This window comes from Trachypithecus francoisi, unplaced genomic scaffold, assembly GCF_009764315.1.
Source record: "Trachypithecus francoisi isolate TF-2019V2 unplaced genomic scaffold, Tfra_2.0 Contig01440, whole genome shotgun sequence".
In the NCBI taxonomy this organism is placed as follows: Eukaryota; Metazoa; Chordata; class Mammalia; order Primates; family Cercopithecidae; genus Trachypithecus; species Trachypithecus francoisi.
In genome coordinates this window covers 46,151-73,443 of record NW_022681431.1, presented here as the reverse complement: position 1 = coordinate 73,443, position 27,293 = coordinate 46,151, and the positions used below count along the sequence as shown (strand labels likewise).

The following is a 27,293-nucleotide window of genomic DNA, read 5'->3' as shown; positions in this document are numbered from 1 at the left end:
AACCTTGCACAGAGAGTAAACAATTTAACTTCCATAGTTGGCCCAAAAGCAGCCATCAATTAAGAAAGCGTTCAAGCTCAACATCAACTACTTAAAAAATCCCAAAGATCTCATAGAACTCCTCACATCACACTGGATTAATCTATTACACCATAGAAGCAATCATGTTAGTATGAGTAACATGAACATCTTCTCCACCGCATAAGCGTAAATCAGACCAAAATACTTCACCGATGCTTAACAGCCCAATATTAATAAATATAAACAAGCCAGTATTGTTTGTACTGTTAATCCAACACAGGCATGCACTTAAGGAAAGGTTAAAAAAAGTAAAAGGAACTCAGCAAGCCTAGCCCCGCCTGTTTACCAAAAAATCACCTCTAGCATTACCAGTATTAGAGGCACTGCCTGCCCAGTGACACGTGTTTAACGGCCGCGGTACCCTGACCGTGCAAAGGTAGCATAATCACTTGTTCTTTAAATAGGGACTTACATGAATGGCAACACGAGAGTTCAACTGTCTCTTACTTTCAACCAGTGAAATTGACCTGCCCGTGAAGAGGCGGGCATAAAACAATAAGACAAGAAGACCCTATGGAGCTTTAATTTACTAATGCAGCCAAACACCCACATAAATCCACGGACTCAAACTACTACACCCGCATTAAAAATTTTGGTTGGGGTGACCTCGGAGCATAACTAAACCTCCGAATGACCTATGCCAAGACTAAACAAGTCAAAGCGCAATGCCCACAATTGATCCAATAACTTGACCAACGGAACAAGTTACCCTAGGGATAACAGCGCAATCCTGTTCTAGAGTTCATATCGACAGTAGGGTTTACGGCCTCGATGTTGGATCAGGACATCCTAATGGTGCAGCAGCTATCGAGGGTTCGTTTGTTCAACGATTAACGTCCTACATGATCTGAGTTCAGACCGGAGCAATCCAGGTCGGTTTCTATCTATTATATATTCCTCCCTGTATGAAAGGACAAGAGAAATGGGGCCCACTTCATAAAGTGCCCTCATTCCATAAATGACCTAGTCTTAATTTAACAAAAGATCACACACACGGCCCAAGAACAGGGTTTGTTAAGATGGCAGAGCCCGGCAATTGCATAAAACTTAAAACTTTACAATCAGAGATTCAACTCCTCTTCTTAACATTATGTTCACAACAAATCTGCTACTCACCATCATACCTGTACTAGCCGCCATAGCATTTCTCACACTTACTGAACCAAAATTGCTAGGCTACATGCAGCTACGTAAAGGACCTAATATTGTAGGCCCCTACGGACTGTTACAACCCTTTGTCGATGCAGTAAAACTCTTCACCAAAGAGCCCTTAAAACCTTCAACCTCCACTACTACTCTCTACACCATTGCACCGGCCCTAGCCTTTTCCATTGCCCTCCTACTATGGACGCCCCTCCCTATGCCCAATCCCCTAATCAATTTTAACCTAGGACTTTTATTTATCCTAGCCACATCTAGCCTAGCTGTCTACTCCACTTTATGATCAGGATGAGCATCAAATTCTAACTATGCACTAATCGGAGCACTACGAGCCGTCGCCCAGACAATTTCATACGAAGTTACCCTTGCTATTATCCTATTATCAGTGTTACTAATAAGCGGTTCATCCAACCTTCACGCACTAATCACAACACAAGAACACCTCTGACCCCTCCTACCATCATGACCCTTAGCCATAATATGATTTATTTCCACACTAGCAGAAACCAACTGAGCTCCCTTTGACCTCACAGAAGGTGAATCAGAACTAGTCTCAGGCTTTAACATTGAATATGCCACAGGTCCATTCGCCCTCTTCTTCATAGCTGAATACATAAACATTATCATGATAAATGCCCTAACAACTACAATTTTCCTAGGAACATTTTACCCCATTCACCACCCAGAACTATTCACAACATGCTTTACTATCAAAACACTACTCTTGACCTCTTTAGTCCTATGACTTCGAGCAACATACCCTCGATTCCGTTATGATCAACTCATACATTTACTATGAAAGAATTTCCTCCCACTTACACTAGCATTCCACATATGATACATCTCAACACCCATTACAATCTCCGGAATTCCCCCTCAAACCTAGAAATGTGTCTAACAAAAGAGTTACTTTGATAGAGTAAACAATAGAGGTCTTAGCCCTCTTATTTCTAGAATCATCGGAGTCGAACCTACTCCTGAGAACCCAAATTTCTCTATGCTACCTGTCATACTCTATCCTAAAGTAAGGTCAGCTAAATAAGCTATCTGGCCCATACCCCAAAAATGTTGGTTACACCCTTCCCGTACTAATTAATCCATTAGCCCAACTTATTATTTACCTCACCATGATCACAGGCACTCTCATTATATCACTAAGCTCGCACTGATCCCTTGCCTGAGCAGGCCTAGAAATAAATATACTGGCCTTTGTTCCAATTCTAATTTAAAAAACACACCCCCGCTCCACAGAAGCTGCCACCAAATATTTCCTCATACAATCTACCGCATCTATAATCCTCATGATAGCAATTATTTCCAACAACCTATTCTCCGGACATTGAACCATAATAAATGACATCAATCAATTCTCATCTCTAACCATAATAATAGCCCTTGCTATAAAACTAGGAATAGCCCCATTTCACTTTTGAGTCCCAGAAGTCACCCAAGGAACACCCTTAATCGCTGGCCTACTTCTTCTCACATGACAAAAACTAGTCCCTATCTCAATTATATATCAAATTCACCCATCAACTAATATCAATATTCTCCCAACCCTATCAATCCTATCTATCATAGCAGATAGCTGAGGAGGCCTCAACCAAACACAGCTACGTAAAATCCTAGCATACTCCTCAATTACACACATAGGCTGAATAATGATAACACTAATATACAACCCGAATATCACAATCCTTTACCTAACCGTATACATTATTTTAACAACCACTGCATTCCTAACCTTAAACCTAAACTCAAACACCACAACCCTCATACTATCCCGCACCTGAAACAACTTAACCCGATTAATACCATTAATAGCATCCACTCTTCTATCCATGAGGCTTACCCCCATTAACTGACTTCCTACCAAAATGAATTACAATTCAAGAACTTATAAAAAACAACAACTTCCTCATCCCCATCATCATAATTATTATAACCCTGTTTAACTTATACTTCTATATAAGCCTAATCTATACCACCTCCATAACACTGCTCCAAACGTCTTAACAATGTAAAAATAAAATGACAATTCGAAAACACAAAATCCACACTCCTAATCCCCCCGCTCATTATTCTCACCACCTTCCTCCTACCAATCTCCCCACTAGCCCTAACTATTCCCTAGAAATTTAGGTTAAATAAGACCAAGAGCCTTCAAAGCTCTTAGTAAGTTAAACCACACTTAATTTCTGAAATGTATAAGGACTGCAAAACTCTACTCTGCATCAACTGAACGCAAATCAATCACTTTAATTAAGCTAAGCCCTTGCTAGATCAATGGGACTCAAACTCATAAAAATTTAGTTAACAGCTAAATACCCTAATCTGCTGGCTTTAATCTACTTCTCCCGTCGCAGGGAAAAAAAGGCGGGAGAAGCCCAGGCAGAAATCAAAGCTGCTCCTTTGAATTTGCAATTCAACATGAAAATCACCTCGGGGCTGGTAAAAAAGAGGGCTTTACCTCTGTCCTTAGGTTTACAGCCTAACACCTACTCAGCCATTTTACCTCCTTCTACCTATGCTCGCCAACCGTTGGTTTTTCTCAACAAATCACAAGGATATTGGAACCTTGTACTTACTCTTCGGCGCATGGGCTGGAATCATACGCATAGCCCTAAGTCTTCTTATTCGAGCCGAACTAGGTCAGCCCGGCAACCTATTAGGCAACGACCATATTTACAACGTTATCGTTACAGCCCACGCATTTGTTCTAATTTTCTTTATAGTCATGCCCATCATAATCGGAGGCTTCGGAAACTGACTAGTACCCATAATAATCGGCAAGTCACAGAGAAAGCACCACCCAGAGGGGCTGCATGAACCAGCAGCGACCCCAACCCAACGTGCTCATCGGACTGGGCACACACACACACTGTGGACACGTGTGAATATGTTCCAATTAACGTGATGTTACGTAATAATCAACAATGTTAACCCCACGACTTCATTACATGGCATCTGGCACATTGAGACTTTTTATTCTGTCTCTCTTCCTATACAAAGAAGTGGAAAATAGGTCCAAGATCATTCACAACAAATTATTGCTAATTGCAAAAAAAAAAAAATTCCTACCCTCACCTTGGAGGATCTCAAGGCAACACCTTGTTCTTTGAGGTCATGGTTTGGACGCTCTCCAGACCCCTAGGTGGGTCGGAAACTGCAAGGAATCCCCAAATGGGCAGTTTTGGGGCCAGCACGGATGCCAGCCATACATCCAGGCAGGTCTTGGCAGGTTGCTCCGTGACCTCAGCTGCTTCACTAACCTTTTCTTCCACTCAGAACCCACCAGGAACGAGGGCACCGGCCCGCACATCTCTGCTCCCAAGGCTACATCCCCTACGTTCCGCTGCACTCTGGGTTCCATGCCTTAGATCCCAGGCACCTTAAAGTTGACATTTCCCCACCAGCCCTCATGAAGATGATACTCAGATAACGTCCTTCCTCTCCCACATGGTCAGTACCCAGGGAGAAAGGAAGCCGGGTCTCAGCTTGATTTTCTGCCAGTCCATCAAAAAAACAGCTGGCCAGCAGCACTGATGCACAGCACTGCCAGGTTACCCGTGAGGAAAACAAATCAAAACGAGATATACTCAAGTCAGCTGCGGCAAGTGCTTCTAAATCCCTGCTCCAACAAGGAAAGACAGGAGGCCGGGAGTGTGGCTCACACCTCTTGTCCTTCCTTGTTGGGTCAGGGATACAGAAGCATTTTGGGAGACTGAGGCAGGAGAAATGCTTGAATTTGAGACCAGCCTGGGCAAGAGAGCAAGACCCCGTCTTTACAAAAAAAAAAAAAAAAAATACAAAAATTAGCCAGATATGGTATCGTACCTGTAGTCCCAGATACTCAGGGGGCTGAGGTGAGAGGATCACCTGAGTCCAGGAGGCGAAGGTTGCAGGGAGCCAAGACTGTACCACTGCACTCCAGCCTGGGCATCAGGGTGAGACCCTGTATCAAAAAAAAAAGATAAGAAATACAGGAGACCACTAATAATTCCAAATAGTGCCTGCTCATTTGAAATCTTTTCCAGATATGGTGAAGGAAATCATTTTTCTTCCTACACCCATTCTAAGGAAACGTTTCTATTTTTCTGCTATACAGTTTGGTAACCTGCCATTTCAGATCCTGGCCTCTTTAAGCAGGACTTGCTGGAGTGCCAGCAAAGCAGTGCTCTGAAACCTCAGCATCCTCAGGCCCACCTGGAGGACAGGTGAAGGATGCTGGGCCTCCACCTCCAAAAGTCACACTGGGGTGAGGCAGATCTGGGGTGAGGCAGGGTTTGCACTTCTAATGCATTCCAGTCTAGGGCCACACCATCCTAAACACGCCCATCTCATCTAAAAGCAAACCAGAGGGAGAAGCCACGTGTGGCAGGTCACAGAGCAAGCGTCCAGGCACCAGGTCACCAGTTGTCTATTTAAATGCAAACCCGTCAAACAGCTTAAGTCAAACAGGTTCACCCTCCTAACACATTGGCCAACACAGCTAGTGATAAATATCACTGCTGTTAGACCTTCTGCTTACTGAAGACCAGAGCAATGGCCTGAAACATCAAAGCTGAAGGGTGTGTGCCACGGTCAGGGCTCTGCACACCCCCATCCCAGGCCATCGCACACGGGTGCCTTCACCGGCACCAGAGTCTCACAGACCAGCTCCACGCTCACACTTACTGGGATGCAACCACCCTTTCAGCCCTTCATGCGTCTGTATCCTATAGCAGTGTTCAAGGGAGGCTACTTTAAGAAAGAAATGTAATACGGACATCTGTGAACTCTTCCTCCATATCCACTGAGTGGCCGTCCAGAAAGAGAAATAGTAAAAAGAAAAAGAAGATTTAAGAGTCAAACACAGGGCCGGGTGCAGTGGCCCATGCCTGTAATCTCAGCACTTCGGGAGGCCAAGGCGGGCGGATCACATGGGGCCAACAGTTTAAGACCAGCCGACCAACATGGCAAAATCCTGTCTCTACTAAAAATACAAAAATCAGCCAGGCATGGTGGCACATGCCTGTAATCCCAGCTACTAGGGGGGCTGAGGCAAGAGAATTGCTTGAACTGAAAGGCAGAGGTTGCAGTGAGTGGAGGTTGCAGTGAGTCAAGATCATGACACTGCACTTCAATCTGGACGACAGAGCAAGACTCCGTCTCAAAAAAACAAAAACAGGCCAGGCACGGTGGCTCATGCCTGCAATCCCAGCACTTCAGGAGGCCAAGGCAGGTGGATCACAATGTCAGGAGATCGAGAGCATCCTGGTTAACACTGTGAAACCCCGTCTCTACTAAAAATACAAAAAATTTAGCAGGGCATGGTGCAGGCACCTGTAGTCCCAGCTACTCGGGAGGCTGAGGCAGGAGAATGGCGTGAACCCGGGAGGCGGAGCTTTCAGTGAGCCTGGATCGCACCACTGCACTCCAGCCTGGGTGACAGAGAGAGACTCCATCTCAAAAAAAATAACAACAACAACAAAAACACAGAAACTCGTGGAACAAGCCCTTGCCCCACTCCATGTCAGCTGTGCTGTGCCACCCAGGAGCATGGCAAGCTCAAAGAGTCATCCACCTGCCTTGTGTAAACAATATCACTACTCGAATCACAGAGACTGAGATTCCCTAGCCCTCGCCATGTGCATGTCACTCACAAGCAGGCATGAGGACCCCCGCAATTCACAGGGAATCCCTCTGGCCATCCGATGACCATGCATTCATAAATAAAAAGCATTCATTCCAGCTGGGTTGCAGAGGTGTACACATCAATACTTGTGACTGTACACAAATGTTCTACTTGAGGATGGAGTGACGTTACAGAATTGGGAAGAACTTCACAGACATACGAGGGGTGCATTGAAGGAAAAAGTGTAAGGAAAAGGTGAGAAAATGGAATATGCTAACCTCTGTCTTTTCATCACCCTCTAAATCTTATGATTCCAGTTCTGTTCACTCTGCAGTGAAAAATAACAAGTGATTCACATTCAGACACAAGGTGGCTTAGCAAACTGTGGCTGTTTTACAGAGATAAAACAATTTAGAAGATCAGGATTCCATGAACGTACTTACTTACAGAGAGAAGAGACTGGGAGTTACACATCAACTTACCAAGGCTGTCCCGAAGTCCAGGAGCCCCTTAGGAGAACAGAGAATGTGCAGCCTCCACAGACCAACGCAGCTGGCTGGGCCCAAGAGTGGGGACGGGGAGGCTGCAGGAGGCTTGCAGAGGGAGCTGTACCGCCAGCCTCTCGCAGAAATTCCTAATTAAACCCTGACAGCAACTCTGTTTAGTGAATTGTCTCCTGGTCACTAAGAAGAGTGAAGCTGTTGAAAGTCTACAGCCAACCCTCTGGATAACAGTCGAGATGTATTTTAGAGAAGGAAATGATCCTGTCACGATTCCAGACCTGCCCACAGCTGCAAGCACGTGCTGGGAGTGCGGCTTCTTGCTCTGTCAGCACCAGAGCCCACCGTAGAGCCACACAGGTTCTGCCCGACATTCCCACTTCAGGGAGTCTGGGCAGGTGCAGCTTAAACACCCAGGGGGCAACCCCGACCCCCACTTCTCAAAAGTACATGCAGAGACAGACAGAATGAAACACGGCCCCCAAACCTCAGACGTACAGTTCAGCAACACGGCCCACCATAGAGCCACATGGGCTCTACCCGACGCCCCCAATTCACAGAGTCTGGGCAGGTCCAGCTGAAACAGCACCTGGGGGACAACCCCCAACCCCACTTCTCCAAAGTACATGCAGAGGCAGACAGAATAAAACATGGCCCCCGAGCCTCAGACATCAAGTTTGGCACGGGCATCTGTGAAACAAGAACAAAAGTCGCATGGGAAACTGAGCACAAAAATGAAAAAAATAACAGAAGTACAGTGAAGATGGATGAGATGGGGAGGATTGCAAGGAAGTTGAGAAGGGGACTGAGGACCTGAAGGGGCACATAAGGGCTGGACATTCCCGACAAGGTAACAAAAACACCTCTGGATGAGGTGGGACATCATCTTCATTATGAAAATAAAGGGGAAAAGCCTGAAAACATCAGTTTCCTACCACGAAGCAAAAATCAAACTTCTCCTCTACAACACTGGATTCCAAAAGATGAGGATGTGGCATCCATGGGGTCTTGAGGGAGAGCTGGCACAAACGTCCCAGAGCTGCTGTCTCCAGAAGCAGCTGAAACAGCCTCAGATCCAGCAAACTCTTGTCTTGAAATGTCTATGAGAGTACACCCCCTTATCAAAGGGGTGCATGGCTGCAGGGGTTGTGGTGTAAGGCGATTTAGAAATCTTACTCCGTGCAGACCCTAAACTTGGGAGGCTGCTGGTCACACCCTGGGAGGACCTCAGTCAGCGGGAAGCCCTGTGCCTCCTCTCTGCTCCATCTCTAATGCCAAGAAACATTTTATGCATAAAATTATGTTATTTCCAATTTGTTAAATTGTATATATTAAGTCCATAAAGAGACCAAGAAAATGTATAAAACCATTGATGACTTCACGGTGGCATTATAATTAATTTTTAAACAAAACATGTCTATATTTTCCAGACTGAAAAAATACTCTTTTTGGCAAGAAAAGTGCTTTTAAAGTCACCATAAACAATTATATATCCATCCTACAAACGTGGTCTTAAAATAAAAAGTGAAGAGCAAAAACAGCAGAAGGAAGTGCATGAATATGTTGACAACGTTTATCTCTGAATGGGGGGGCTCTTTAGCCTTCCATTTCCCTATGTTTGAAGTGTCACCTCTGTAATGTAATAATAGAGCAAACACAATAGTTGAGGAAACACTGCTGCCCACTAGGACATAAACCAAGTCTCCTCCAAAATGCTGCGACCCCAACCTCTGATTTTATCTTTTAAATCAGCTAGGTTTTCTCCCCTAAAAAGAAGCATATTGTATCATACTCTTTAAAGTTAGGTGACTAAACAGGCATACAGACTTAGATGCCTTCTGGAAAGGTGATGTGTAAAGTTTAACTAAGATTTCTTTTGTTCTGAAAAGAGCAGGGGCACGTTCCCAGGTGAGGGGACTCCAGGAAACACTGGCTGTGTCCGATGGGCCCTCACCTGGAGAAACAAGCGCTCGACGCCTCCACCCTCCACCCGGACTCAGCAGGAAAGGGGTGCAGAGCTGAAGACAGACTCGTCTATAAAAACCCCAAGGGCTGTTTCCAGGAGCTACTCACTGCCCCGTGCCGCCTCACCCTGCCCCCCTGTGCAGGTACCGGAGCTGCTGTCCAGCCTTCCCCAGGCTCTCCACGCCTCCTTCCACCCCACGCCAACCTGCACCACCCAACTCCCCCCTGTCTCTTACTGACCACCGGCCTCAACTCCCGCATAGCCTGGAAACTGCAAAGCTGCCTGGCAGCAAGAGGGGACGGGCAGTGAACGCACCAGCCAGGTGGCACCTGCTCCCACCAGACTGCGGGGTCCCAGCGCCTGCCTCATGGAGCCATTGTTATGCACAAGTACAGTGGGAAATCAATGCAGCTTTAGCTTTACTTTGGTGCTAAATTAACTTTATAACACTTGGTTATAACATACATTAATTTTTACAGCAATTACTAAAATAACAACTCATAATGCATTCATTTACCATATTCAGAAAAGCAACTGAAAAACCAAACACACAGCAGAATTTTATAGGACTGTAGTAGTTTTTGTTAGGCTGTCAAATTATTTTAAGCTCAAAATTAAAGTAATTAAATCTGTGACTCTCAACTAGGGGAGGTGGGCACACACAGAGAGGGGAAGTTAAAATCCGTTTTTTCTTCCAAACCTCACACAGACCCACTCGGCTGGTCATTTCCATTGCTGGAATTATGTCCTGTTCCTTAGGTTCAAAACAACTGCCTTCATGCCTATTAAAAATAATGTTTCTTCCTTTCCTGAGTGATTGTGAAATGAGCCATGGTGGCAAGGTAGGCACGAACAGAGGGAAACTGAGTCCATGTCCACATTTGATGGTGGGCAAGAACAGAAGGATATTGGGTCCACATCCACATTTGATGGTGGGTGAGAACAGAAGGTAACCAAGTCCACATCTATATTTGATGTTGGGCAAGAACAGAGGGAAATTGAATCCGTGTCCACATTTGATGGTGGGCAAGAACAGAGAGAAAGTGTGTCCAAGTCCACATTTGACGGTTAGCAAGAAAAAGGGGAAGCTGGGTCCACGTCCACATTTGATGGTGGGAGAGAACGGGGGAAACTGGGTCCATGTCCACATTTGATGATGGGCGAGACCACGGGGAAACCGAGTCCACGTCCACATTTGATGGTGGGAGAGAACAGGGAAAAACTCGGTCCACGTCCACATTTGATGGTGGCTTTTAATGCACTGCAGCCTGTGTCCCCTTGACCTTCACGAATTTTCAGGTAGTAAGAAAGCAATTTTTCTGATTGGAAAGGAGAAAACTAAGTGGCTGCAAAATAATATAATTTCCTTAAAGCAAAACAACAGAGAACCAACTTTGACTTTTTCCACATTAACCAGTAATTCTAAGACTCAGGGTTTTGTCATGTTACAGCAAATGCCGTTCGTTAGGGGGAAATTGGAAGTCAGAACAGTGTGTGCTATTCAAATTCTCAATGAATAATTAACTCAAATGGGTTCAGAGTGCTAGAAAATGAAATTAATTTTGTTTTTAGTTTAACCCCAAATCCCCAATCCCTTGCCAAATGATCCTCTATTTATCCTACATAAAGGACAGGGTCTTTCTGGCAGAAAATCATTAAAAGTTTTTATTTGCAGTAAGAGAAGCATGCCTTTTTATTATCAAACAGGAGCATGGACCCCTTGCGGGGGGGGGTCAGCCATCACCGCATCCCCCCATGTCATGGTGTTGCCGCACACCATTAACGCATCAAAACAGAAAAGGAAATGTAAGCGGTGTTTGCTGTCCAAAGTTCACGTCGACAACTCCTTATTATGAAGGCACTTCTGAGCCTTTCCTCCTGCATCTGGGAGCTGCCAGCAACTCAGTTCCAGGAGAGAAAATAGCTCGACACCTCCTGCAGCCCATGGAGTCCTCTTGTTGGGACAAGGTCCCCCCAGGAGAGAGGAGCCCCCAGTAGGGTCCACACTGGAGGTCCTGGGGGTGGGTGGTGCTGGGAAGGCCATGCAGGGAGGGCTGTTCCCTGTTCCTTTCCCCTCAGGAGACAGCTGGCCCAAGGTGACACAGCACCAGATGGGATTTCAGGCTCAGGGACCACGGAGCCCGGGGCTGTGGACCACACCAACCCAAAGCCACTGCATGCCCCAGACCGGGGCTGTGGACCACACCAGCACAAAGCCACTGCATGCTCCAGACCGGGGCTGTGGACCACACTAGCCCACGGCCACTGCATGCCCCAGACCAACACGAGAAGAGTGCAGACCAACATCTTCGTCTACGGTAGCTGCCACGGTTATCGTTCCTAAGAGAGTCCACGGCCATTTCTACCAGGTGCCCTCCACTCTTCCCCTGCCCCAGCTTGTCCCCCTGTGACAGCCGTGTCTCTGAGAATGGGGTGTGGAGCCAGGGGGAAAAGACAAAATAAACCACCTGCTGCTAGAAACAGCCTCGAGCCGGGCGCGGTGGCTCAAGCCTGTAATCCCAGCACTTTGGGAGGCCGAGACGGGCGGATCACGAGGTCAGGAGATTGAGACCATCCTGGCTAATACGGTGAAACCCCATCTCTACTAAAAAATATAAAAAAAACTAGCCGGGCGAGGTGGCGGGCGCCTGTAGTCCCAGCTACTCGGGAGGCTGAGGCCGGAGAATGGCGTAAACCCAGGAGGTGGAGCTTGCAGTGAGCCAAGATCCGGTCACTGCACTCCAGCCTGGGTGACAGAGCAAGACTCTGTCTCAAAAAAAAAAAAAAAAAAAAATAGAAACAGCCTCGCTGTCCTCAGGGAGCCGGTCCTGGGGCCAGCCTCGCTGTCCTCAAGGAGTCGATCCCGGGGCCAGCCTCGCTGGACTCAGGGAGTCGGTTCCAGGACCCCATGGACACCAAATCCAGGCACATTCAAGCCCCACAGGTGGACCTGCCGAACTTGCATGTACAAAGAGTCGGCCCTCCGACACGCCTTTCACATGGCAGGAACACTGTATTTTCTGCGTGTACAAAGAATCAGCCCTCCGACATGCGTTTCACGTGGCAGAACACTGTATTTCCTCTCTGAGTTTGATTGAAAAAATCCACTTATAAGTTGACCCGCAAAGCTCAAGCTTGTGTTGGACAAGAGTCAACTGTATGCAATTGACACTGATTCCTACCAACAATATCCAAATCTTACCATGACCAGCATGATAAACAGAATGAGCAAAATTTAAAAACTAAAGTAGAGTTTTTTTCCTGCTAGTTGGCGCACTGCGTATCCCCTGTGGGAAAGACCACACTGGCTGCTGACCAGACTCCACCGGCCTCTTCCTCCGTCCTGAGGGCATCTTTCTCCATCCTGACAGCAGCCTGCGCTCACCTCAGTCCCAGGGCGGGGGAGGGGGATGCACTGTGCACCCTCCCAGCTCTCCTCCGCCCCTTCCCCCAGGCTGGCCCAAGAGCAACCTGGACAGTCAGGTGCTGGGGACACCGCGCTGCCCCTCCTCGGCCCACAGCCTCAGGCCACCTGTCTCATCTGTGACTGAGAAACAGAGCTGCAGCTGGAGGCGGGAGGCGGGACACCCTGGGATCTACCCATGGCCAGGCCGAGATGCTCTGATCACTCAAGCTTCACTTTCATCACTTGCTCTACCAAATAAGCTAGAATAAAATACGCCACGTCCTCCTTTCCACACACTCCCAAGCCTCCCATCCCACTTCCCAGCGATGACCCCATAAGAACACTTTGTGCGTCTTTCCAGGTATTTTCTATCCTGCTCAAGCACAGAACCACATTCAGAGTGAATTTTTATTTTTATTTTTTAACAGAAATGGCACTAGGGCAGATGATGATTTTTTTGTACCATTTCTTTACTTTCTTGGGCATTTTCCGCACCAGGACAGATGGGCTCTGCTCTCCTTCCTCCCCGCCCAAAGCTGCCTCACAGCAGCCACACACAGAGCCGAAAACCCTCGCAAGACTGTGGGTGTCTCGGGGTGCCCCACGTCCCCAAAGACCAAGGGCTCACAGATCCACATTGTCCAATAACACTTCAGAAATGGCCTCGAGCCTCGGAACCCTGCTGGCCAGCCCAGGCCAGCAACAGAATAGAGGTGTGAGAGGTAACATCTGCACTTCTTAAAAAAAAAAAAAAAAGGCAGATATTCAGTGCCACATTTAAAATGGTCATGGTGGCCAGGCACAGTGGCTCATGTGTGTAATGCCAGCACTTTGGGGGGCCAAGGTTGGCAGATCACTTGAGGTCAGGAGTTCAAGACCAGCCTGGCCAACACGGTGAGACTCCTGTCTCTAATAAAAATACAAAAATTAGCTGGGCATGGTGGCAGGCACCTGTAATCCCAGCTACTCGGGAGGCTGAGACACAAGATTCTCTTGAACCCTGGAAGCAGAGGTTACAGTGAGCTGAGATTATGCCACTGCAATCCAGCCTGGGTGACAGAGAAAGACTCTGTCTCAAAAATAAAAATAATAAATAATAACAAAAGAAAAAATAGATATGCATTCCTAGTCCCTTGGAGCTGCAACAACAAAGCTGGTGATATATTTTGGGTGTTTCTAATCAATGTTTTCCATGAGCTACACTGCAAGTCTCAACCTTGACCCTGCTACAGTAATCATCTATTACAAATTAAAACAAGAGCCATAACTCTGTCTCCTACTAAAATATTCTACTTGAGGCTGGGCGCAGTGGCTCAAGTCTGTAATCTCAGCACTTTGGGAGGCTGAGATGGGCGGATCACGAGGTCAGGAGATCGAGACCATCCTGGCTAACATTGGTGAAACCCCGTCTCTACTAAAAAATACAAAAAACTAGCCGGCGAGGTGGCGGGTACCTGCAGTCCCAGCTTACTCGGGAGGCTGAGGCAGGAGAATGGCGTAAACCCGGAGGCGGAGCTTGCAGTGAGCTGAGATCCGGCCACTGCAATCCAGCCTGGGTGACAGAGAAAGACTCTGTCTCAAAAATAAAAATAATAAATAATAACAAAAGAAAAAATAGATATGCATTCCTAGTCCCTTGGAGCTGCAACAACAAAGCTGGTGATATATTTTGGGTGTTTCTAATCAATGTTTTCCATGAGCTACACTGCAAGTCTCAACCTTGACCCTGCTACAGTAATCATCTATTACAAATTAAAACAAGAGCCATAACTCTGTCTCCTACTAAAATATTCTACTTGAGGCTGGGCGCAGTGGCTCAAGTCTGTAATCTCAGCACTTTGGGAGGCTGAGATGGGCGGATCACGAGGTCAGGAGATCGAGACCATCCTGGCTAACATTGGTGAAACCCCGTCTCTACTAAAAAATACAAAAAACTAGCCGGGCGAGGTGGCGGGTACCTGCAGTCCCAGCTTACTCGGGAGGCTGAGGCAGGAGAATGGCGTAAACCCGGGAGGCGGAGCTTGCAGTGAGCTGAGATCCGGCCACTGCACTCCAGCCTGGGCGACAGAGCAAGATTCCGTCTCAAAAAAAATAAATAAATAAATAAATAAATAATAAATAAATAAATAAATAAACAAATAAAATAAAATATTCTAATGGAGACATGTTAACAGAATACATTTCTTTGGGTGGGAAAGTATCCACCAGGGTGGGGAAGACGGCCCACCAATTGTGCTGTGGTCCTAACCACCAAGGATTCACGAATCATCCACAGCAAGGCTGGTGACTCAAAAAGAACACTAAATTGCTCTCTGACATTAATTCTTAAACCTTGAGAAACCAAAGTTCTCTGTAACAAACTTGAAAAAGGATGAAGTCAGAAGTAGCTCAGCAGAGATGCACCAACTCTTACCTGGGAGAGACACCCCTTGCTAATCACGTCTGGATTAACGGATGTGCTAAAAGCATCTCTTCCAACAGCGACACAGACTGCAAACAGGAATGCCGTGAACACCTTCCCCAGATAACCCAGTCCTGACCCATCCACCCCCTCAGGAGGTCCCCAGACAAGTCCAATAAGGAAATGACCCCACAGCAGATTGAGGTGCAGGCAGTGAGGGTAGTGGCGTCAGGGAATTCCGCCATAAACCTTGGCAGCACGCAGGGAGGTGTACCCAGCTGGACAGGTGAAGTCAAAAATGCAGGATGATCTGGCCATTCCAAATATGCAGGGCATTCCAATTTTGTTAAAATGAAACCAGCCTTTGAAAAGGCCCAGACTTCCCACAATGTGTGGTATTTATAGTGTGGAGGGCACTGTAGAGAAGTTATCAGAGGGGTCCTGACGGCAAGATCCACGGAGGCTCTGCCATGTGCCAGGCATGAGACAACTATTTACATAAAACACCTCATTTCCCCCTACACAGAGTCCACGGACTGCTCCACAGTCTCCCAGGCAAGAGTTGGTGTATCTCTGCTGAGCTACTTCTGACTTCATCCTTTCTCAACTGCTTCATCTTTCACCTTCCACAGAGTCCACAGACTGCTCCACATTTCACCCTACACAGAGTCCACAGTTTGCTCCATATTTCACCCTACACAGAGTCCACAGACTGCTCCACCTTTCACCCTACAGAGTTCACAGATTGCTCCACATTTCACCCTACAGAGTCCACAGACTGCTCCACATTTCACCCTAGAGTCCACAGACTGCCCCACATTTCACCCTACAGAGTCCACAGACTGCCCTACATTTCACCCTACACAGAGTCCACAGACTGCTCCACATTTCACCCTACAGAGTCCACAGACTGCCCCACATTTCACCCTACACAGAGTCTACAGACTGCCCCACATTTCACCCTACACAGAGTACAGAGACTGCTTCACAGAATACTACCAAAGGGGACCATCAAATGATCACAAGAAGTAATGAGCGCATTAAAAGTAAGAAAGCCAATCTCCTCCCCCTCTCTTAACTCTCTCTCCTCATTTCCGCAGAACCAAAGAAATATGAAGGGCCAGTGACGCCCTTCTGAAGAACGCTCTCCTGGTGGTTACACTCTGAATATAGGGAGCACAACACTGCTCCGTGCTGCGTGAGGCTACTATTCTATACTACACTAGTACGATCTATGTGTTCTATTCTATACTATTCCATTCTCTACGATCGAATACTACATCTTCGTTCTATACTATACAATACTGTACTATCTGTTCTATTCTATTCTATTTTCTTCTATACGGAAAGGAGTTAGCCAGCTTGCTTTAGGCAGACAGTAAGGGAAGGGTCCCAGAGAGCCTCCAGCCCATGTTTTGTGCAGATAGGGAGACTTGCACGGGGGGCTCGCCTAAACATGCTCATAGCAGACTAAGGGTCCCCATGCACATGGGGGAATGGGGTGGAACCACCAGAAATTTGCTCCTTAGACAGGGAGCCCAGCCCCATCAGCTTCTATATAAAAGCTTTTGCAGTCAACTGGAAAGGGGGCGACCAGCAACCTGCTCTCAGGACCCCTCTTTTCGCTGAGAGCTTAACTTTTAGCTTAATAAGTTCCACTGCACTCACTCTTCGATGTCCCCGTGCCTGTTTCTTCCTGGTCAGGAGACAAGAACCTGGACCCAGCTGAGCTAAAAAGCAAAACTCCTGCATCAGTGCTGCAGAACACTATCCTCTCTGTTCTGTGCCATGCGACTCTACTATTCCACACCACACTACGTAATATTAATACTATGCTGTGTGTTCTAATCTAGACTGTATTATGCTATGCAATACTACGTCATTAGTTCAACTGTACAATACTATCCCACTTGTTCTATTCTACATCATGTAATACTATTTGTCCTATTGAATACTATGCTACATAATGTTACACTGCTTCTTCTATTCTATGCTACCGTATATAACATTATACTATTTGTTCTATTCTGCGCCACTCTATAGAATTCTATTCTGTGTGTTCCATTCTATACAATACCTTGCATCATTTTACCATGTTCCACGATACAAGGGTAGAGTCAGTTATACTTTCATAATCTCTTTTCCAAGCTCTTACCCAGTAAGAAATGTGATGTTTTACTACGCCTCACATAAATGCACATTTCATGATAATCAATGCCATTTCCTATGGTTATAGAATTCTGTCTCTATGATTCTATTGACACAGCTTCCTTGGGCTTTTCTGTAAGCCCTCTGCAGTGTCTGGTTTCCTAGTGAAAACATGACTAAGGTCCCGATAAGATCCTACAAAACCAGCATTCACACAGGCTCACCTGTGTGCACACTGCTGGACTCCGTGTTGAAGGAGTGACAGGAAGACAGACGGCTGTCGGTCGATGGAAGGCAACAAGCACAGAGTAGATTCCAGAACTGAGACATGTACCAAGGCTCTGGCACAGCTGAGGGTCGATCCCAATTCTAGCGTCTCACAGAAAGGCAGAGGAGACTTAGCACAAAGAGCATGGAACTTTGCTTTCATAAAGCAAATGCTTACCATCCACTGTGAGGAGCTCAAGGAGAAATGGCAGTAGGCTCTACTAACTGCTGCTTTAAAAAACGAGAGTTTTTAAAAAACTCTCTTTTCAGACTCAGCCCGCCTGCACCCAGGTGAAATAAACAGCCATTTTGCTCACACAAAGCCTGTTTGGTGGTCTCTTCACACAGATGCGCATGTCATTTTGGTGCCGTGACTCGGATCAGGGGACCTTCCTTGGGAGATCAATCCCCTGTCCTCCTGCTCTTTGCTCTGTGAGAAAGATCTACTTACGACCTCTGGTCCTCAGATCAATCAGCCCAAGGAACATCTCACCAATTTTAAATTGGGTAAGCAGCCTCTTTTTACCATCTTCTCCAACGTCTCTCGCTACCGCTCAACCTTTCTCCTTTCAATCTTTGCGCCACCCTTCAATCTCTCCCTTCTCTTAATTTCAATTCCTTTCATTTTCTGGTAGAGAAAAAGGAGACACGTTTCATCCACGAACCCAAAACGCCGGCGCCGGGTCATAGACTGGGGAAGGCAGCCTTCCCTTGGTGTTTAATCATTGCAGGGACGCCTCTCTGATTACTCACCCATGTTTCAGAGGTGTCTTACCACGTTGCAGGGACCCCTCCCTTGGTCCTTCACCCTTAGTGGCAAGCCCCGCTTTTCTGGGGGAGGGGCAAGCACCTCGACCCCCTTCTCTCCCTGTCTCTACCCCTTCTCTGCTTTTCTGGGGGAGGGACAAGCACCCCAACCCCTTCTCTCCCTGTTTCTACTGCTTCTCTGCTTTTCTGGAGGAGGGGCAAGAACTCCGACCTCTTAATTTTGTGCCCCAGTCCATTACTTCCACTCCCCGACCCCTTTCCTGCTTTTCTGGAGGGTAAGAACCCCCGAACTCCTTCTGTGTCTCTACTCTCTCTTTTCTCTGGGCTTGCCTCCTTCACTATGGGCAACCTTCCACCCTCCGTTCCTCCTTCTTCTCTCTTAGCCTGTGTCCTCAAGAACTTAAAACCTCTTCAACTCACACCTGACCTAAAACCTAAATGCCTTATTTTCTTCTAGGATGCCGCTTAACCCCAATACAAATTCAACAGTAGTTCCAAAGAGCCAGAAAATAGCACTTTTGAGTTTTCCATCCTACAAGATCTAAATAATTCTTGTCCTAAAATGGGCAACTGGTCTGAGGCGCCTGACGTCCAGGCATTCTTTTACACATCGGTCCCTCCCTAGTCTCTGTTCCCAATGCAACTCATCCCAAATCTTCCTTCTTTCCCTCCTGCCTGTCCCCTCAGTCCCAACCCCAAGCTTCGCTGAGTCTTTCCAGTATTCCTTTTCTACAGACCCATCTGACCTCTGTCCTCCTCGCCAGACCAAGTTAGGTCCCAATTTTTCCTCAGCCTCCACTATAATCCTTTTATCACCTCCCTTCCTCACACCCAGTCTGGCTTACAGTTTCATTCCTTGACTAACCCTCCCCCACCTACCCAGCAACTTCCTCTTTAAAAAGTGGCTAGGGCTGAAGGCATAGTCAAGGTTAATGCTCCTTTTTCTTTATCCGACCTCTCCCACATCAGTTAGTGTTTAGGCTCTTTTTAATCAAATATAAAAACTTAGCCCAGTTCATGGCCTGTTTAGCAGCAACCCTGAGACACTTTTCAGCCCTAGACCCCGAAAGGTCAGAAGGCTGTCTTATTCTTAATATATATTTTAGTTTATTACACAATCTACTCCCGACATTAAATAAAGCTCCAAAAATTAAATTCCGGCCCTCAAACCCCACAACAGGACTTAATGAACCTCGCCTTCAAGGTGTACAATAATAGAGTAGAGGCAGCCAAGTACCAACTTCTTTCTAAGTTGCAATTCCTTGTCCCCACTGTGAGACAAACCCCAGCCACATCTCCAGCACACAAGAACTTCCAAATGCCTGAACCACAGCTGCCAGGGGTTCCTCCAGAACCTCCTCACCCAGGAGCTTGCTACAAGTGCCGGAAATCTGGCCACTGGGACAAGGAATGCCCGCAGCCCGGGATTCCTCCTAAGCGGTGTCCCATGTGTGTGGGACCTCACTGGAAGACGGACTGTCCAACTCACCCAGCAGCCACTCCCAGAGCCCCTGCAGCTCTGGCCCAAGGCTCTCTGACTGACTCCTTCCCACACCTTCTCGGCTTAGCGGCTGAAGATTGACGCTGTCCCATCGCCTCGGAAGCTTCCTGGACCATCACAGCCGCTTTGGATAACTCTTAGAGTGGAGAGTATACGTCCAGATGGCCTGAAGTAACTGAAGAATCACAAGAAATGCAAATGCCCTGCCCCGCCTTAACTGATGACATTCCAACACAAAAGAAGTGTAAATGACCGGTCCTTGCCTTAAGCGATGACATTATCTTGTGAAATTCCTTTTCCTAGCTCATCCTAGCTCAATAATCTCCCCCACTGAGCATGTTGTGACCCCCACTCATGCCCGCCAAAGAACAACTCCCCTTCGACTGTAATTTTCCTTTACCTACCCAAATCCTATAAAACGGCCCCACCCTTGTCTCCTTTTGCTGACTCTCTTTTCGGACTCAGCCCGCCTGCACCCAGGTGAAATAAACAGCCACGTTGCTCAAAAAATAAATAATAAATAAATAAATAAAATAAGCTGGGCGCGGTGGCTCAAGCCTGTAATCCCAGCACTTTGGGAGGCCGAGACAGGCGGATCATGAGGTCAGGAGATTGAGACCATCCTGGCTAACACGGTGAAACCCCGTCTCTACTAAAAAAAATACAAAAAACTAGCCAGGCGAGGTGGCGGGCGCCTGTAGTTCCAGCTACTGGGGAGGCTGAGGCAGGAGAATGGAGTAAACCCAGGAGGCGGAGCTTGCAGTGAGCTGAGATCCGGCCACTGCACTCCAGCCTGGGTGACAGAGCGAGACTCCGTCTCAAAAAAAAATAAATTAAATAAATAAATAAAGGAAGGGAGAGGGTACATTTTCACATGGGCCATGTGGAAAGTTGGCAGGACCTGCAGCTGGACCTGCCCCTGGACCTGATGCTGGACCTGACGCTGGACCTCTCCCGGGACCTGACACTGGACTGCCGCTGGACCTGCCCCTGGACCTGCCGCTGGACCTGCCGCTGGACCTGTCCCTGGACCTGCCGCTGGATCTGTCCCTGGACCTGTCCCTGGACCTGCCACTCAGTCTGCTACTGGACTGCTAACAAATGCTGCAGATTTTTATGGAGAGAAAAGTACAATGCGTCTCAGAGCAGCTGTCCCAGCTCTGGATGAAGCCGGCAGAAAAAGGAAGCAGCAGAGACGCTGGTATCATTCAGTGGGCAGAGTCAATGACCCTCCTCTAAGTCCAGCAGAGCTCAACCTGCATGTCTGCACCTAGAAATACCAATCGTAAGCCAGACCTCCTGGTAAATACCATTGACCCGCTGTAATTCTGTGTGGTGTACTATGTCCCATGTACAGGAAATCATTCACAAAGCCTTTAACCAGGAAGTACTAACATGACTTTTAATGCAATATAACAGCTTTGCACCCATTTAACATATATTTAACCCCAGTAGTATATTTAAATATATATTTTATAGAACATCAGGCATGTTTACCTAATGGCTCGAACTTTCACAATGTCTCTCTCCCTGAGAGGACAGCGGAGGATCCCATGCACTGTCTCCAGGAACATGCTCCTCCCAGATAGGATTCACAAATCCAATGTGCACATGCATGCATGCACAGACACATATCACACACACATACACATGGACACGCACACCTACATGCAATACATACATTCACACATGCATACACATTCACATAATCACATAATACCAACACATAACACATGCAGACACATACACACAACACGCAAACACACACGCACAAATATATGTACAACACTCAAACACACATGCATATACATACACATTCTGACACACATACATATGTAAATGCGTAGACATAACATGCACAAATATACATGTATAACTATACACACACGAGCATCCATGCATGCCTACTTGCACATATGTGCAGTCGTGCCTAAACATGTACATGCACACACATACATGCAACACAAATACACATGCACACATATACACATGCATGCACATGTACATTACACACAAAGGCACACATACATGCACAACACATATATATGCAATACACACTTTCATACACAGAAATGGAAACACACATACATATATACACCCCTCAAAGACCCCATTATTCAATTCTAAACAAAGTGGTTTATCCCCCAAATGTACCTTCTCGTAATTAATAAGCTCTACTGCACATTTCTTCTTTCAAATACTGAGGTCTCACCCACAGCACACACACATTTATACTCCAATACGTGTGAACATATAAATAGAAATAGGCACACATGCACGAAGACCCTCTTCTGTAAAGGTATTCTCAAACTTGAACTGAACGAATTCTGCTAATTATAGTCAGAGTCAGCAAAGATATATATTTGACCTCGGAATGAATATACTCGTTCTTTTCGTTACCCCTGGCAACAGCAAGAATGTAAAACAGAGGTGTGTGATACGATGCCACTTATTCAATCCCACTTCCTGGGATCTGACTCACTCATAACAGCGTTTCTGTCTGAGAGATTTCCTTCTGACTCAGATCATGAGATGATTTCTTCCCTTCCTGCTTTCTCTTTCCCAGGCCTTTTCACTACCCTTCTATCATCTCGGAAACTACATCATAGTTGTCAAAATGGAAGGCAAAGAAACAGCCTTAGGAGAGAATCCCACAGTGGAATGGACCCGAGAGAGGAAAAAATATTCTTTTGGAAAATGTACAAAAGGAAAAGTCAAGAGGCCTGGGTTCCCTCTCAAGACAGAAACAGACGTCGGCAAAGCAGGTCGCTCAGCACAGTTCAGCTCTGTGTATCAAACAGATTCTAGTCTTTGTCCTTGTTTCAAGTTCTGTGTATGAAGCAGATTCTAGCCCTTGTCCCTGTTTCATGACGTTGCAGTGAAGGAAACAAAACAGACAAAGGGCACAGGCTGGAGAAAAGGATTTTAAAAGGATAACTTTTAAAATGTGCACCTGCTTTTCAAGGGCACAATGAGGACACTTTCAAGTATATTAAAGCTGATTTATAAGAGACGGGTATAAAGACTCTACAAGGTCATTAGACTTTAGGCTTACAAAGAAAACAAATCACATTCTCCTAGCATCACGAGTCAGGTGTTCCACAAATACTAAGAATAGCCACCGCAACGGGATCCACTATGAGGGGTCAAAACAGAACTCATGAAGCGTGGCCGAGAGCTCCTATAACCTGATTTCTAGGAATCTAATCTTAAACATCCTCAGAGCTAGCACATCACAAAAATACAGAGCTCCAAATGCCGTAACACAAGTGCTAACAACACCTAGTTAAAAATGTAGATGCATTTCAGGCAAAAACCTCAGAATCAGAAGAACACAAGTTTTATAAGTTCTTCAAAAGCTGGTGCTGGTTGAGGCTCTTCTGGAGACTTCAACAAAAGACACGCTAGAATTAGCCATTGACGGTAACCCTGAGGCAACACACAGTGTTCGGAAAAGCAGAAGGCCTGCTCCGGGCTTGAGACCCCTGGGAACTTTCTCTGGACCACATCGAGTGGATGACTTTGAGAACTCAAAATAACCAACAACCAGTCCATGAACAGAGAAAGAAGACTGCAGCCTCCCTGGGGACCTGGCTCCATGCCTGCCCCCTTTCTTCCGGATACCTTTGCCCTTCCTGGCTCCCTCCTCCTCCTGGAGACGCTCTGGGTTCAGGACCCTCTCCAGCTGTGTCTTGGTCCACGACTGGCTGCCCCTGTGAAGCACCAGGCCTTGAAGGGCCATCTCCACCTGCTCCCTGCACTTCCCACCCACTTCCGCCGAGACCCCCAAGCTCTGGCTGCTCTCAGGTATCAGGGCACCCAGGCTCCCCTCGCAGGTTCCAACTGGAGTCCTGCCCGCTGGTTTTCAGCAACACTTGGGACTTTCTCCTGGAAATTCTCGGCTCTGGGCTTTAGTGAACTGCGCCATCCAGCTCTTCTCTGGACTCTAAGCAGGACCTTTTCTGAGTCTTCCAACTCTTCCTCCATTTCCAAATGTGGGCTTTCCTTTGGCCTCCTCCCTCCAGACATGTCCGCCTCACACTCTGGCTACTTGACCTGCACTTCTACCTAAGAGGCTCCCAAATGCACCCTGCTCCAGATTTTCCCCAAGCCTCTTCCGGTATTTCCAAACTCGCAGCTTGCAGTGGTGTCTCTAAGTATCTCCAAGTCAGATCCACACTTGCTTCTCCTCCTGATTTCCGGCAAAGCGCAACGCCGACCACAGGGTGCAGATTCGCAGCTTCATCCGCCTTCCTGCACTCCCTCTTCCCCTCCTGACCCAGGCAACGAAACCCTCAGCTCACTGGCTGCCTTCTCTCCTCCTCTCGCCAGGGCGAGTGCCCTGTATGAGACTGCTCTGTCCCCCCCGCCCCGCTCCACGGCATGCCGCACATCAGAGGCGCGATTCTCTCCGAAACCCTCAGTGGCTCCTTAGTTTCCGACAGGTAAGGACTTCCACGTTCTGGCCCCAATCTAACTTTCTGGCCTCAGATATGCACATGTATATTTTTTCTATGCAAAGAGAGTACAGGCCTCACACCTGCTCTCATTCCTGGGCTCCTAGCTCCTCCTGAAGGTGCTGTGTGAGGTACCTATGCACTTTCCAAACACTAACTGAATATGCACCTGGAGAACACTTACTTGAGAATTTGTGGCATTGCTGGATAATGTGGACAAAGTGAGAACTACACAGATGTGTGGATGCTGCCTTGCCCAGACCTCACTTACCCAGACACTCCCAGATGCTCAAGGTGACAAGCCCCATTGGCGCACAGACAGGCGTAGGCTGTACCCCCACAGCTGGGCCCCGTGAGCTGAACTATAATCATGAAGCAACCAGCTGTTTGCTCCTAAATCTGTTTATGCCGGTGTACTTGTTACACATTACTGAAACCAATAAAGTATGACTCCAAAGAGACAATAATTGTATGAAAACTAAGTTGGATGCCTTTCAAAGACTTAATATAAGGGAAATTTTTTCGTTTTAATCTTTTCTAAATTGCTATCAAATTCGGTATGGGCAAAAAATAAACACAATGTTTGAGGAAATAATTTTTAAAGGTTTCAAATCTAACATATCTTGTTTCTCTTGTGTTGCCTGCCCATTCTCTTCTAGAAGAATCAAAACTGTGGCAGGCCTGCGATGGCTGTGGTTGAGGAAAGAGGCCACACCCACAGCCAGTAGAACCACGCTCAGCAGCAGCCTAGCCCCGCGTGGAAGAGGCGTGAACACTCTCGGGAGAGGTGGATGTGCACTAACCGTTCCCAGCTCTGATCTCTTTGATTCACTGAATATGATGATTGGTTTTATCTGAACGTCAGACAAAAAGGTATCTACGCCCAGGAAAGACTCCAAACACTCTGGACCCTGCTGGGGCAGATGGTGACCATGACCCAGTGATACCACTCTCCAGTGGGCAGCCAGCCCAGTCTCCTAATCATAAAGGACATTCATAGCAACACTATGAAAAAGAAACGCTACTGTTCTGACCCGGAAAAGTGAAATTTAAAACATTCAATATACAGGTTCTAACTAAGAGGCAGATGGACTGGGCGCGGTGGCTCACGCCTGTAATCCCAATCCCTTGTAAGGTGGAGGGATGGGTCATTTGAGGTCAGGAGTTCGAGACCAACCTGGCCAACATGGTGAAACCCCATCTCTACTAAAAATGCAAAAATTACCCGGATGTGTTGGCAGGCACCTGTCATCCCAGCTACTTAGGAGGCTGAGGCAGGAGAATTGTTTGAACCCAGGAGGGGGAGGTTGCAGTGAGCCGAGATCATGCCACCACACTCCAGCCTGGGCAACACCTTCTCAAAAAAATAAATAAATAAAAATAAAATAAAATAAAAGGCAGAAAAACAAAAGGAGATTTCCTCTGATCTTAAAAACAGAAGTATTTGTTTCACAGCCTAGATAATTGAAGATCTGCATAGAAATCACCTTGGGCCCAGCCCTCCCTCACAACAGACTGGGATAGAGGGAAGGAGGGCAGGAGGTGGGCCCCTTGTCCACGAGAGGCTCCCCCCACCCCGTCCCCTTCCTCAGGAGGGCAGCCTGCCCAGCGCAGGCTCCGTTCTCCCCAGGTAAGACCCCGGCGTCTCTACAGGAACACCCACCTCCCTTCCCTGCAATCCACTCCAGCTGTTCACGGCCAGTCAAGGGGGGCGCTCTTCAGAGAGGAACAAACGGCTTCGGGGAGAGCCTGAACTCCCACATCCCAGGTGTGGTTTGCCAGGGAGCACAGAAGAAGGATGCAGGTCCCGAGAAGGAGGAGGCGCAGGAGGACGGCGAGAGAGACAAGAGAGACAAGAGAGGCCGCCCAGCAGCGGGCTGAGCGCAGGATCTGGCTGAGACCTCCTGGGGAGGGGCAGAGGCAAACATGCTGCTGCTTCTAGGCTGCTCAGGAGGATACAAGCTCGGAAGGGGCTACAAGGCAGGACTCGCTGAGGAGCAGTCATGTGGATGTCCCGCCTCTCACACGGCACACACTGACAACATGCAACTCACAAACAACACAACACGCATGTACAATGCGCTTATACAACACTCACAACACACAATGTACACAAACACACACAACCTATACAACACATACCCAATACATGCAACTCACAACACAATATGCATTTATAACACACTCATGCAACACATAACCAATACATGCAACTCACAACACAGGTATGTACAACACACTCATACACACATACAGCGCACGTAACTCACATACAATACAACACGCACATACAATGCACTCGTACAGCACTCATACATACACAACACACAACTCATATACAACATGCACATGCAACACACTCATACAACACAGAACACACGCAACTCACAACATAACATGCACACACAACACTCACACAACATACACACGATACCTACAACTCACAACATACACAAACAACACACTCATACAGCTCACGTACAACACATGCAACTCACATTCAACACAACATGCAAGTACAACACACGCAACTCAATGCAACATTCATGTACAACACACTCATACAACACAACACTCATACAACATACACACAATACATGCAACTCACAACACATCATACACATACAACACATTCATACAACACATACAACACATGCAACTCACGCACAACACAACATGCACATACAACACACTCATGCAACATATAACACATACAACATACACACAACACATGCAACTCAACACAAATACATGTAGAATGCACTCACAACACACAACACTCATACAACACACAACACATGCAACTCACAAACACACGTACGACACACTCATACAACACACAACACTCAAACATACAATCAATGCAACTCAACACAATATACACATACAACACACATACAACCCATGCAACTCACATACAACACAACACACTCATACAACACATTCATACAACACACACTGTACAGATTCTAAGTATGAAATACAAAACAGTACACGCACGGTTTCTAAAGTGTGATGAA

General features: G+C 46.9%; 1 long non-coding RNA gene and 1 pseudogene across 1 annotated transcript; one reads left to right on the top strand and one right to left on the bottom strand.

Annotated features, from left to right (window-relative positions):
- Nucleotides 1-10: 10 nt before the first annotated feature.
- LOC117092356 lies at nucleotides 11-24,708 on the bottom strand. Its single transcript, XR_004440759.1, has 3 exons — nucleotides 24,698-24,708; nucleotides 7,631-7,640; nucleotides 11-132 (listed from the first exon to the last, which is right to left on the bottom strand). It is a non-coding gene; the product is annotated as an uncharacterized LOC117092356 (long non-coding RNA).
- Nucleotides 11,218-25,383, top strand: LOC117092324 (annotated as a pseudogene).
- Nucleotides 25,384-27,293: the final 1,910 nt, after the last annotated feature.